General features: G+C 41.3%; 1 protein-coding gene and 1 long non-coding RNA gene across 10 annotated transcripts in view; one reads left to right on the top strand and one right to left on the bottom strand.

The window, feature by feature from the left end:
- DMD (dystrophin) overlaps window positions 1-14,512 on the bottom strand; it is a 2,004,766-nt gene that overhangs the window by 1,361,193 nt on the left and 629,061 nt on the right. The gene's annotated exons all lie outside the window — the stretch shown is intronic.
- LOC128824088 (uncharacterized) lies at window positions 5,777-11,017 on the top strand. Its single transcript, XR_008442321.1, has 2 exons — window positions 5,777-8,056; window positions 8,675-11,017. It is a non-coding gene; the product is annotated as an uncharacterized LOC128824088 (long non-coding RNA).

Below are 14,512 nucleotides of genomic sequence, written 5' to 3'. Positions count from 1 at the left end.
AAGTGGGTATTCACCCACAAAAGCTTATGCTCCAATACATCTGTTAGTCTTTAAGGTGCCACAGGACTCTTTGTTGCTTTTTACAGATCCAGACTAACATGGCTACTACCCCTCTGATATTAAAAAAAAAAAACAAATGTCACAATAATTTCAGTAATGAATAGGGTCAGATGAGTGGGTAAGGAGAACTGCAGGGGGATCATTGAACTAGGAAGCAGGACACAGATGGGTAGGGGCTGTGGACAGGCACCGAAAGGGACCAGGAAGTCACAGTGGAAAGCCCATAGTCCAGCTCAGCTCAGACTGCATCTCCAGACCAACTGCCCACACAGGTTCACAGTCAATACCCTCTCCATGTTTCACACTCACTAACCCCTTCCACTTTCAAACACTGATCATTATAAATTTTGATATTTATCACCAACTACAAATCAAACCAGCGAACACAAAACAGGGGCAGGATGGACAATACTCAGGGGTCAAGATGGAGCATGTAAGAGGAGTGTAGGTGAGGAGATAGATGTAGAGAGGGTCAAAAGGACTACAAAGTGATAGGGGATTCAAAGGGAGGAGAGGGTAGAAAAGTGGACTACAAAGGACAAGCAGAAGCACAGAAATAGTGGCACAGTACACAGAACTTCGATACAGGAAGTTTTGTGATGAAGAGCAACGGGAAGAACCTGCAGGTGAAATCTTACTGGCGTCAATGGCAAAGTTCCCACTGACTTCAATGAAGTCAACATTTCACCCATCTCTCACTGAATTTTTTTTAGAAATAAAGAAATTACCCCTTATTTTTTTAACTAACAATCAGATTCAAAGAACATAATCCTCTGTATATAAAAAGTATTCTGATGGAGTAAACAATGATGGAGGCTTTACAACTGAACATGTGTCTATAGATACTATATCAGTGCGGTAAAGACAAGTTGAGGTTGTGCATTTGAACATGAAGAACTAATTGTGAGCACTGTGGCTGGTTTTATGATGATTTTAAAGGAAGTTTGTTGTAGAGTTGAGGAGTCAGTGTGTGTTTGGGTATGATCAGATTTGTATAAGAAGAGATTTTCTTTTTTACAAAAGGAAGTTGAGACTTATTTATAAAAAAAAAAAATCACACAACTTATACTGAACTTCTGAAAAAAATCCCAGGTTCAATTTTGTTCAAGATACGGACAAAAGTTCCAGTGTAGATTTTATTTTATTCTGATTTCGTTCACGTATTTCAGTTTCCGATATAGCTACGCAGAATAGCCAGAACAACATCCAACCACCGTGCTGTATTAACTTCCAATGTCTCCTCAACCTCCATTTCACCCTGTGGAATGTTTTCTTGGGAATCTAATACCTGTTCTCCCTACCCAGCTTCTGCCTTTGCCTTCCTAAAATGCAGGTAACATCTTGCCCATGCCCTCTTCCACTTTCTCCCTTAGCTAACTTTGAAATCTCCTCTTTTACAATGCCTTCTGTAGTCAACACTAGTTACATTTCAGCTATACATTTTAATGCACATCAATTCTCCAGAGTACCTTCTTTTCCCTCTATAATTTACCCAACCTTAATGTAAGGGTTTTTAATTATTCAATCACTATCATACTCATGTTCTGTAATTAACTAAAATATAGATTTTTTTTTCCTTAGGAACTATGCTTAGGAATCTCACTAGGGATATAACAGGACCATTGCATATATTCCAAGTATATTGTTTTGCTAACTAGTTGGCAAAGATAAAAACAAAATACATGAAAAATGTCTGGATGAAAAAGATAATCCTAACATACTGGGATCTAAACAGAATTTAGGAATCGATTCAGAACAATTGATATTTTCATTAACATTGAAAAACCTGAGTATTTTTATTCATAAATAATACACAAGTGATCTGATCTATATAACGGGATTAAGCTAGATCTATCAGACAACAGAATGCAGCAAAAATCAAACTATAATAATTTAATTTAGGTCTGAACATTACAAGACATTTACATCTATTTAGAGGGCAGTAGTGTGTGTTGATAACAAACAAATGCTTAAAAAACAGTAAAAACATGTTTGCAGAACTGTTTCTCCTGTACTTTTGAGGAGAGATAATTATCTCTTATCATTTTGACCAGCAGTCAACCATTTGGAGAAACCTGATAAAAACACCAGTTTCTCACTTGGCATATCATCCTATGCTCTTCACCTGCCAAATGTTTATTACAATTTCTTGAAGAGTATTCTTGATTACTGTGGGTGAAATTGCAACAGCTGAGGTTCAGATAATCAGGAAATGTTTGCTTAAGTTGAAAGCAAAATTCACTAAATTCTGAATCACTAAATTCTAGAGGTGAATGTTTCCAAAGTTCTGGAGTGGAAGTTTGGGCCATTAGAGAAAGAATCCTATTGTAAAATTCAGATCTGGATGCAGATCTGTTTTTATTTTGTCCATCCCTAAACTTGTCTTCTTTCAAACTTTAATTTCATAATTTTCTATTACCTATTAAAAAACTCAAAGACAAATTACCCTATGGGCTCATTGTTCTTTTCCTTGCTTAAAGTGACCTCTTCATAATCCCAGCATGTCCTTTCATTATTGCTAGTGGTTATCAATTATTTTATTTTCAGTCTAATTTGATGGTATTTTTAATTAAATATTTTTTAAATCTTATGCCCAGAATTTGATAAACATTTTGAAATAAAGTTTTTGTTAGCACATGTCCTCCAAATCTCCTTCTGCATGTTAGGTTTTATAATCGATCTCTCCTAGGCTGAATAATTAAACAAACAAAGGCTGCTCTTGGTATAAGTCTCAAAACAAACAAACTGTGCATGAGCACCACAAAGTGCAATTGGGCACAGCCTGGGTTTGTGTAGTAGGCCTACAATGAAGAGCAGTGAGGGTTATTTTTAGTTCATGTTAATTACTCAGCACTGGAAAGATCGATCTCAAATCCAAACTTATAGAGGAGATTTGAAGGTCATTCACTAACAGAATAATTCAACTTTCTAAAATGAGTTAAATAAACTGAAAAGCTTTTCAACACTACTAAGACCTGAGATAGGAGCTTGATTCTGTTCCACAACAGCTGATGCCATTGCTATTACGGAAAGCACCCAACAGATGCATTTTCAATCCTGCTGAAGGATATCTAGAACTGCGAAAATAATTGATGTTATGGTTAGCCGGTAATTCTGAAAATTTGAAAAATGTCATTTCAGGCCAACCCAAAAATAATTTTTGCATCCGATGGAAAGTTTAGTTTGCTCCAAAACAAAAGAAAAAAATTGTTTCAATTTTGAGTGTTTTAGGCTTTTAAAGTTTTTAAGAAATGAAGTCATTTTGAATCAAACATTCAAAACATTATTTTTAAAATAACAAAACAATATGTTTCAATTTATTTACATTTTTGTTTTTAATCCCAAAAAATCAGTGAAATGGACACAAATTGAGAAAGTGTTTCAATGTCACCAAATCCGCATCTTTTGCTGAAAAGAGTTTTGGCTGAAAATAATTTCACCGAAATCAAAGCAAAGAACCACAACTTTATGTCTTGCCAGATAAATAATGGATGAACCAATTTTCTATTCAGTTAAGTTTTATATTGCCTAGAGATCAAGGAAGTCCCCCCTGAGTTAGACAGACACTCTACATATACTCACATATACATCACTTTCATAAGGCAAAATTACAGACTATTGATTCATAAATTAAGACACGTTTTCAACCACTGATTTCTATCAAAGCATTTATTTAAAAAAAAAACAATTCACCTTTAAATTGACAAGGTACAATACTTCTTTCTTTTAAAAGACATTGTTGCAGTTTTAGGGTAACTGTCCCTTTGACTCCCTTCAATGGTCTGCAGTAAGACTGTCCTCTTTAGCAAAAAGAACAGGAGTACTTGTGGCACTTTAGAGACTAACAAATTTATTTGAGCATAAGCTTTCTTTTTGTGGATACAGACTAACATGGCTGCTACTCTGAATCCTCTTTAGCAGTCACCTCTCTATGTGCCAGGACCCACATCCCTTCTCTCCAGACTGGGGTTGTAGGCTGCTGTCCCCTTAGGTTCACGGTGATATCCCAGCTCACTAAAGCTTAGCACCTGTGCTTTGTTTCCTCTCCAAGGGCTATGAACAGTTATGCCAACGATTACAAGTTGCCATGCAGAATTAATTTATTCAGGCATAATAGTGTATAGAGAAAAAATATTAAAACAATAAAAGGAACTACATGCATACTAAATGCACTAGAATCATCCATCAGTCACACAGGCCATGGCAGGTTAATGTCCTTCCAACCCCAGTTTGCCCCCTCCGTGGACAAAAGTCAAAATGAAGGGCTCGGAGTCTGTTTAAACACAGCCTTTATACCCCAAAAGAGAAGCTTCTTAAACCCCTGAATCAGGTAAAAACAGTCTCTGCCCCTCTCCTGAGGAGGCAGAGCTTCAAAGGCCGGGTATCTGCATAACTTGTCAGCATTTTGCATGAATCACCCCTCCCATTTTAATTCCTGGAGGATCTGTGGTAACCCTTCTCCCATGGAGTAGAATTCAATCTTTAAAAAAAATTGCATGTGGTTGCAATATCTGTCACACAAGTGATCTAGTGAATATCCCAGAAGAAATAGAATGGTCCTAGTTTTGCATAGGTTATGTTTGTTTGTGTTCCCAATATAGCAGCTCAATTTCTAAACAATCTATGCCCCAATTCTGAAGACACTAGCAGACTTCTGCACCTACACACAGAGACCCACTGAAGTCAATGTGTCTCTATGTGGGTGCAGGGTTCTCCTCGAGAAAGAGCTTGCAGGATTGGGGTTGCACAAGTTGATACAGAAGTCAAGAGTGCCTAAGAATGATGGGGAATTGCATAATTTGCAACTTCAGTAGCATCTGTATTACACATTCTGTGCCCTTTCTGCTAAAATACCTTAAACTACTCTTGTGAATTTTGAGTGCCTGCCAAAGTCTGAAATCCAAGAGTGACAGCCCTTGAGGCTCAAGTCTTCTTTTTATCCAGAGAACAAGTACAGCACTGATAGTTGCACAGCAGTTTTATCCATCCACTCATTTGTTTCTTACCTGGCCTGAAGGAATCAGCCTTAGGGTTGAGAGGACAGACTAAGATCATGTCTAAACAATGGATCTGATCCTATAAAATCTTAAGCAAGTAAATAACTTTACTCACTCCCGCAGACCCATTGATTTCAATGGGATGATTCAGGTAAGTAAAATTTCTCAGAGGTTTAAATCTTTGTAGGTCTGGGCTCTACAACTTTAACAGTATGGGGACATTGTTACAACACAAGTGGAATTTGCAGTGATACAGGCATTATCCTTGTCTCTGCAATCCTGAAGCATCCAAAATTTTACCCTGTTACTGGGACAGTGTAGTGCCATCTACACTATAACTTCCAATTGCTTTGTGACTGGAACAGCAGGAATCAATTACAATTGTAATGTAGACAAGTCCTTATGGTCCAGCAATACCAGAAGGACAGGAGACACCAGAGATTGTTTAATTAGGCCACAACTTTATTATTTCATGTCTGGGACTACCCAGCAGATAAAAGTGTACAATGCAGGGAACTCCATGATCATTTGAATATTTACCTGGTGATTTCTGTCAACACCAGAAAACCTGGTCCCAGCCAACCTGCTGCTGGGACCTTACCATTCCCCCCATCCATAAATGAGAGTTAAGGTGTACTATAAGGGAGGGGGTGTTTGGTGACCTATGTGTAATGACTCTAAAGTGTCGGTTCAGATCTGAAATTCAGCTTGGTCCAGAGATAAAGAGAAAGTTAATCTGCGTTCAAGGTCAAGAATCAATGCAGACCAGGCTAAGTACAAAGAAAAACTGCTTTCGGCCCCAGCTGACTGTGAAAAAATATAGACATAGTCAAACCAAAGGCAATACAAGTTACAGTGCTGAGATTACATTTGCAAAGCTTAACTGTCCAGTGAGATCCAACAGTCTGCCTTTGCGACCCTGGAGCTGGCGTGGTTTGGGGAAGCTGAAGAAGCCACAGGCAGCCGGCCTGGACTGGAATCACTGAAAAGACGCCCCAGGAGACCTCAGGGTGTAAAAGAACTGCCCTCCCAAGAGAGGAAGCAAGTTGGAGATTGCACAGCACCTTCTCTGAACGTTATACACAGACGTGGCCAGTCTGGACGTACGTGTGTGAGTATGAAAGTGTGTCTACTCTCAGCCACAGTAAGTCTGAGAACCGGAGAGGGATTTAGCATTCCTCTTTCCACCCCGGCTGACCGGGAAGGGTGTCAGGTGGATCTACCCCAGTCGTAGCAGGACTGGGCAATAGAGAAGTTGGAGAAAAGGGAAGAGTTGTGTACTTGATAACTAGAATTGAGCAATTAAGAGCATAGATCATGAACCAGGCAGCAACTCAAACCTACGCCCAGGGCAAGTTGCAAGCCTTGAGACAGGACTTCCAGGCAGAAAAGGAAGCACTGGCTAAGCAAGTACCGGTCCTTCAGGGACTTGTCAGAATTTAACCATTTGTGTTTGCATATGCTGTAAGAGCAGTGTGTTTGCCACAAGAGAAAATTGAATAGTTAAATGCCAATGGGCCATGTGTTTTGCCCAAGTGGCAAGCCTCACGGGGGAGGACTCGGGTAGCCTTGTGAGTAAGAATGTTTAAGAGAAGAGACCAGGAAGGGTGGGGGCTAGTTAAGAAGCCCACCCTCCTATCTAAATTGGTAGTGAAAAAGCTGGTGCCCATGGAAGGGACGGTTCAGCGAGAAAAGCAGGATCGGGCCCAAGCGGGCAGGCAATAGATAGAGAGATTGGAGAACAGGTTGGAAACTTTGAGGGCATAGTGGAAGGAAAGGAGTAAGTAATTATAAGCATGGGGATTTCAAATCCCCAGGATAATAATTGAAATGGTAAAATGTGTGTAAGACAGAGTCTTTGTACCAAGGTGCAAGGCTCTCCTTTCTTCTGCAGAATAAAGCAACTCTTCCTTATCCCTGTCTGGCTGTTATTGGCTCTCAGCTAGGTGGACCCGATATTTTGGTGACAGTTACTGGCGACTCCGGTTAATGAATTTCTGTCTTATACATTTAGGTGTTAGGTGTGTGGACGGAACTGAGCCTCTCATTTGTAATTCCTCAGAGTGGAAGCCATCGCGTGCAATGAAGCTCTGAGGTTGAATTGGGATCCTTCTGTCCCGTCCCCTGTAGCGGTCAGTATTAGTAGAAATTCCTGTAATAGGATCCTATTAGGCCATAATTCCCTCTGTTCTCTGTGTAATTCTCTGTTAGAGTGTCAGCAGGCAGATGGGTGGGTCTCTGGTAAAACCCTCTAAGGATAGCCCTTTGAATTATATGTTAAGTAAATGGCCTTTACCCGGTGTTCAGGAAAGAATAAAGATTTGAATTTGTTTTTGGGTAACAAAATAGCAGATAAAAGATCTGGTAAAAAGAGAGAGAAGGACAGTGTCCCTGGCTCTGTGTGGTCGAGCTGTCACTTTATTAGGGGTGCATGGAGATTTTGTAAGCACAAAAGAAACAGTTACACCTTGTGTAGAAATTGATGTGGCTAGTGTTGTGGAAATTGAATTGTGGATAGGATGTGCATTTTCCCCAGAACATGTGCAGTGTATATTGTAGCAGAGGTAAAAGAAATGCAAACCTACCAATATAGGTTGTGTCGTCTCTTTCAGATCACTGGGTGTTTGAAAGCAGGAGTTAGAAGTAAAAGGCAATCAAAAGTCTGGGAAAGTTAATTGTGACTTTTTACATAAGAATTTTTAAGCTGTGGATAGCTGTGGATCTGGAAGCAAGCCAGAAAGCATCTGTATTAATGCAATTTTCTAACTAATAAGGTAGAAGCCACTGAAACCTGGGCTGCCTATGAAACAAATACAAGGAAATATGGGGTAATTCCTCTGTTTTGTCTAAAATCAACAAGAGTATGTGTGTATATAAAGGAAATATTTTAAGCAATGACTGACTACCCAGAAGGGGTAGACCTCTGTTCTTTTGTCTTTCAGATCATCAGAGAAAACGGATGCCAGCTGAACAGCATTCAATGTACCATGCATTTACTGGTACAATAGGAATTATTTTTGTGTTCTTTGTCCTGTCTTGTGGTGTTTGTTTTATGGCCAGAATTGTTGGGTTTAATATTTTCATAAGACAGTCTAGTTCAAAATTAAATAGAAGGGTTAAATCAAAAAAAGCAGATACTTGTTTTATTCAACTTGGAATACAAAAAGTGTTTGGATAAATCAGGAAAATGTGATATACTAAAGTCTAATACAGTTGCTTAAGTAAGAAAAAGAAACTTCATTGGCCAGATTTTTTTTTAATTGAAAAAATTGTTGTTAAAATTTGCATACCAACAGTCTTTGGAAGCAAGGACATGGAAGGTTAACCCACTCCCCATATTGCCCATGGGATCCTTCTGGCTACCTCAGATTTCTAGCCAGAGGGCTGGGGAGGGAGGAAAGCTATTGGACACCTGAGGTTGTACCGAGTGTACTCCTCAAAAGTGGGTGTGCTTGTCCTGGTTTGTTGGTCCAAAGCTCTGTAATAAAGTTATTTTACTGGAAGGGTGTACATGGCATACATTGAATAAGAAGACTAATGTACTGTATAATGGCAATGTGTATGTGTTCATTGTTGGGAAAAGGTGTATAAGTGAAGAGTGGAAGTTTCCTTTGTAGGTTAAAAGAAGCCAAGAAGGGGAGAAGGAAAAAGAACAGAACGAGTTAACTGAGGAAAAATAGCTAGCAAGCTCAGTCCAAAGATAAGATGCTGGCACCATCCAAGGACACTGCCCACAGCTAAGACTTGGCTGATAGCCAAGAAAAGGGGGGCCTGAATGTGCCCAAGCAACTATGAGATCTGAAAAACACTGCCAGGCATTAATGAAATGTGTTAGGTTTCTTTTCTCACAGATAAAAGAAGTGCTACCCAAAGACCCTAGCAGCCCTGCCATTCATTGAAACAAGGAGACTGAGTCTACGTAAAGTCTATCAACGAAAGACTGCTTTGGCTCCCCACTGGAAAGGCCCTTTCCAAGTCCTGTTAACCACCACCACCACTGTGAAGTGCCAAGGACTACCTGCCTGGACCCATGCTTCTCACTGTAAAAAGACCCCTCCACCTCGGGAGGACTCTCCGACTGAGGATAAGCCTATTTCTCCTTCTAGCTTTGCTGTGTCTTCTGGACAGCAGAAAAAAGAAAAAAAAAAGACAAGGTGAAGTGCTAGTAACCTCTCCCTTGTCCACTGACAGACCTACTGTGCCTCTGGATTTTTCTAGAAGAAGCAAAACCATTACAGGGTGATGTGCTAGTAACCTCTCCCCTGTATGATGCTAAACCACACTGTTTCAGGAAAAGAGAAGAAGGAACACTTGCTTCACTGAAACCACAAAGTCCAGGGATTCCTGACTACAAGAGACATTAAGAACTGACCCTGGTGAAGAAACAAAGAATTATACACTGGCAGGAAGAAACTTGTGGGACCCATGCTTGGGAATGTGGTATAGTACTACACCAAAAAGAAATGTATTAGGATATCAATGAACTGTGATTAACACTACACTAGGGACTGTTAAATTTTCATTACCCTTATCCAGTTTCCAGATTACCTCTACATACCCAAATTGCTCACAGGGGGCTGCCATTAGATTAGCACAACAGAGGGCTTGGGTTATTTCTTCTAGAAAGAAGAGAGACTTGACCGGATCCCTGTGGGATGGGGCCAATAATGCAGCAGCAGTTTGGAATATTTTTAAGAACCAAGAACATGATGAGAAATTGGGGCAACTAGAGAAGGCCATTGGCCTTGTTTCTGGAGCACAACTAACCCAGGTACAGGCTGGAGTTGGTGAGTTACATGTTATTTCTGCCCTTAGTTCAATGACCCAGAAGTTGCTGACAGAGATGGTATTGAATATCACTGAGGCTGGGAAGGCATTGCAGTGGGATCTAGCATGTTCAGAAATTCAGGATTTCTTGAATGACCAGCTAATGGCCATTCGGAATGATCTAGAGCACCAGGCTTGGCCCACTGCCCTTACAGACACATCAGGAGTACCATCTAATCTGTGGCCATGGAGACATACTTGGAAACTTTCTGGGTGGAAGTGCAGACGTTCTCAGTGCTCCTTCCAAGCATATGGACCGGTTCAGGGGGTGTGGGCTCCCACATACCGAATCCTGCCGGGTCCATGGGGAGGATGCATGTGGGATTGGGTAATTCATCAAGACATCTGGGAAATTAGACCACCTGGTATGCCCAATCGATTTTTAGTCAGTGCTCCTGGGATTACATCTGACATTTGGATGGAGTTAGGGAGTCAATGGACATTTTGGCCGTTACAACCCCCACAGCTTCAGTGCATCCGTAAACTGAAGCCAGGAGAAGTTGTTACTCTTCATGACTACATTTGCTGGGAGGGTATGGGACAAGGAACTACCCTGACAGGACACTTATTTTTTAAGCTAATGATAGCTGTGTGTATGTTAAAACCACCACATTGCAAGACATACATTTTAATCTCATTACCACTGCAGGCAATCATATTATTTACTGGCCTGCAGATAGAATTTTGCAAGTAGTCCTTAGGTTCCAGATACCCTTTAATTGAACTAGTTTAGTACCTGATCGATTTTAAAATTTGCTTTCACTGTTACCAGAGGTTCAGAAAATCTCTGAAGGGCAAATTCACATGCTTCAAAATGTATATCAAGTAGAAAAGTATGCCTTTCACACTGCTTATAGAGTATCTATCTTATGTACTAAGTATGATGTATTGTGCTTTATGACTAAGGCTGTACAACAACCCCATTATAGTATTGCTATGGGAATGTTATTGCTTGTATTGTTATTAGTTAGCTTAGGATTATGTTACTGTTGTTGTAAAAGACGTAATAATAGTAATACCTTTCATGTCCATGCTCATCATGCATTGTCATTACATCCAATCAAAACCCCTAAGGTTGAAGCATCTGATGTAGAATCTGAATTCCGAGATTTAATGCAAATAGAGATTTGAAAATGTTTGTTGTACTAGTAGTACAAAAGGGGGGGTTGTGGAAGCAGAGAAAACTGACAGGAAGGGGATGCAATGCATGACAGTTCGTTAGCAAGAGTTAGGCTAACTGGAACCCTAATAACGCGAGATTTGTAGAAGCGAGGAATGTGTGAGGTGAGTGGGAAAGAACTGTGTGAGAAGTTGTTGCGACCTTGTGTAGATAATATGGAATGTAGACTAAGAGTCTACATTAGTGAGCAAAACAAGATATCAGAATGACCTATGTATAAACAAAATGCAACTGTTGCTCATTATTGTCTGTAACAAAAGGTATAAATGCTTGCTGTAATTGTTTACCTGTTGAGAGACCTGCTTAGCTCTCTCCCTCTGCGCAATTGTGAGAGTTAATAAAGCATCTGACTTGCTATACCTAAACAAATAGTGAGAACTCTGTTTTTCTCCGACAATTTCAAGAGAAAAAATAAACGGCGATCCAAACACCTCAGTGCCTATCCTTTTCTTTGCCAAGGAATTAGTAGCAACTTAGACTCATGCAATGGCTCCAAGGATGGTCCATAAACAACAGCTGCTCTAAAAACAAGGGAGAGAGTGCCAGCCTGAGGCTTGGTCCACACTGGGGTGGGGGATCGATCTAGGAAACGCAACTTCAGCTACGAGAATAGCGTAGCTGAAGTCGACGTTTCCTAGATCGAACTAAGTTTACTTACTGCGGGTCCACGCGGCGCAGGCAAGCTCCCCCATCGACAGCGCTTCCTCCTCTCGGCGAGCAGGAGTTCCGCAGTCGACGGGGGAGCGCTTCTGGGATCGATTTATCACGTCCAGATGAGACGCGACAAATTGATCCCAGAAGATCGATCTCTACCCGCCGAATCAGGCGGGTAGTGTGGACCTAGCCTGAAAGAAGTCTGTTCTATTCATGGCTAAGGGTCTGCACAAGAAACCTTAAAGAGCAGTATCATTTTCTTCACCTTTGTGTTTTGTCAACTGTTTCTCTGCAATCAAAACATAAAAATTTCTCCCTAAGAAAAGCTATCTGTCTGGCTGATTAGTTTTATGCTTAGTTGCTTCACCAGCTTACACTTATCACTGAAATAACCTGAAAGTTAATTGTAAATGTGAGATCTTCACATTCATGACCCTTCTCTCACAGTATCCTGTGTATATAGCAGTTTGAGTTACAGTAAATCGTAATTGCAATGATTGAAAACAGGTTCCATCCACTAAGCTAAAAAGTTAAGTGGGCTATATCGATAAAAATGGATTTGTGTGTTAAATTCCAAGCACAAGAATCCACCTCATCATAAATTATATCCATCGGAAATTTCTCACTCAGTTAAATTTTACAAACACACCTACAAACATAGCTGTATAATGAAATGCCAACTGAATGACTGCAGCTACCTGGTACAAGTACAATGCCATTGTTTTAGTCTTCAAGTGTTCAACTGTTCCCCATTCCTTCCCCCATCTCAACTCTTCTATCTGCCTTGTCCATTTTATTTTGTAGTACCTACATTAACAATTGTTTTAAGTACAGGAAGAGTCATACAAAAAGTTGTAGTGGATTTTTTTGGGGTGGGGGGGTAATATTAATAAAGAGCAAGTGTGTGACAGAATTAGTCATTTTTCCTTCTAGCTGAGAAGTGGCATTATGCAATAAAACACACTACTGGTCACTCCTAGTGCTATTTTTCTTCTTTTCTCTAGCTCCTAACCGATATAAATACCCCACTGAGATTTAAGTGCAAACGTTTAATGTATTGAGTTAAACAACCCATGAAAATAATTACAGTTGTGAGTTTAACATTCTACAGACCTTACAACATTGTATAAAATACTACCATTTATTTAATTAACTTCTCTCTAAATTTTGTAAACAATCAAATCAAAAATGTGTCTGAAAGGAGGAGAATAAAATCAACCTTCTACAGAGGGAGAAGGGGATACCATTTCACTCTATAATACATTAACTGCTCCACTGGAGCAAACTAATTAATTTTTTTATTGCACTATAATCAAAGTCTAATCTTAAAAAAAAAAATACAAATGGTACTCCAAAGGCTTAAAGCTCTTATTAACTGTCCTTCAGGTAAGGTATCAAAAAAAGACCAATACCTTATTAATATTCCATAATTGCTTGCTTTGTTTTGCATTGCCCCTACATGATATATGCCACTTAGTCACTGCAAACTATGTCAATTAAACCTCAGAAACACTTTTATACACACCCATTTAACAACCACTATTAAAATCAATTTATTCAGCAACAGAAAGGAGCAAACACCAAAGTGTATTGCCACCTTAACACAATTCATTTTAGTCGAAGGAAAAAACATTGTCATTCATTAATGCATTTGCAAGTATTTACAGAGGGCTTTAAGGAAACAAGGTTTGACCAACTATAGGTGAGGTATCATGGGTCTCAATCTCAGGTGTGTGGTCCAAAGCGGTGTCTAAACTGACCACCACTCAACAGCTCTCCAGAACCAGCAGGGGAGAAGGCTAGCAGAATCCATAAACTCGGGGTCATACCCTTTGACTAGACAATTGCTAATATAGTACCTATTTTTAAGAAAGGTGAAAAAAGTGATCCAGGAAATTATGTCTGTTAATTTGACCTTGGTTGTATGCAAGGCCTTAAAGTCTATGAATCTAACTCTGGTCCATCAGAGGCTCTACCCACGATGATCCTTGACTGGAGCATACATCTATCTGGGCCAATCAGTAGGGATGCATTACTTAAAATCCAGGAGGTGGCATAGGAAGTTGTCCAAGCAACTGAGTGAACCCTGTCCTGACCTGCAGCTATATTGGACCCTGACTCCAGATTGACCCTAGCATTGTTCCTTGACTCCAGTCAGGGCCAGCTCTAGGTTTTTTGCCGCCCCAAGCAAAAAACTTTTTGGCTGCCCCCCAGCCCAGTCCTGGGCTCTCACCCCCTCCCACCAGTGCCCTCCCCCACCCGCACCCCCAGCCCTGGGCTCTCTCTCCCACCCCCCACACCCAGCCCTGGGCTCCCCCACCCCACCTGCACCCCTTGCTGCCCCAGCCCTGGGCTCCCCCCGACCAGTGCTGACTCCACCCACTTCCCCCTCGCCTCCAGGCGGGCTGGCGCTGGCAGGGTCGGGATAAGCAGCGGGGCTCCCACCTCCAGGACCGGCCGGGCAGAGCCGGGGAACCGCCCCGGCGGGGGGCTGAGGAGCCGGGGTATGGTAGCCCCAGAGGGAGCGGAGCCCCGGAGAGCAGGACGCGGGCCCCGCACAGCAACGCCCCACCCTCTATGGCCCCGCTGCTGTTGCTGCTTCTGGCCGCCCTGCCGCAGTCCCTGGGCAGCTCAGGCTGCTTTGCTCAGCCCCGGCTGTGGCGCTGGGGGGCAGCCACCCTGCGGCACCTGCAGGCAGTCCCCAGCCCGAGTGTCCCCCGCTCAGAGCCTGCCCGACCCAGCCACAAGGTGCGGGTGTTGCTCCCCCATGGCGTGAACCACAGCGGCCTGAGGG

This window comes from Malaclemys terrapin, chromosome 1 (genome assembly GCF_027887155.1).
Source record: "Malaclemys terrapin pileata isolate rMalTer1 chromosome 1, rMalTer1.hap1, whole genome shotgun sequence".
Lineage (NCBI taxonomy): Eukaryota > Metazoa > Chordata > Testudines > Emydidae > Malaclemys > Malaclemys terrapin.
Note: the sequence above shows the minus strand (reverse complement) of the source record. Positions and strands in the feature narration are given on the sequence as shown.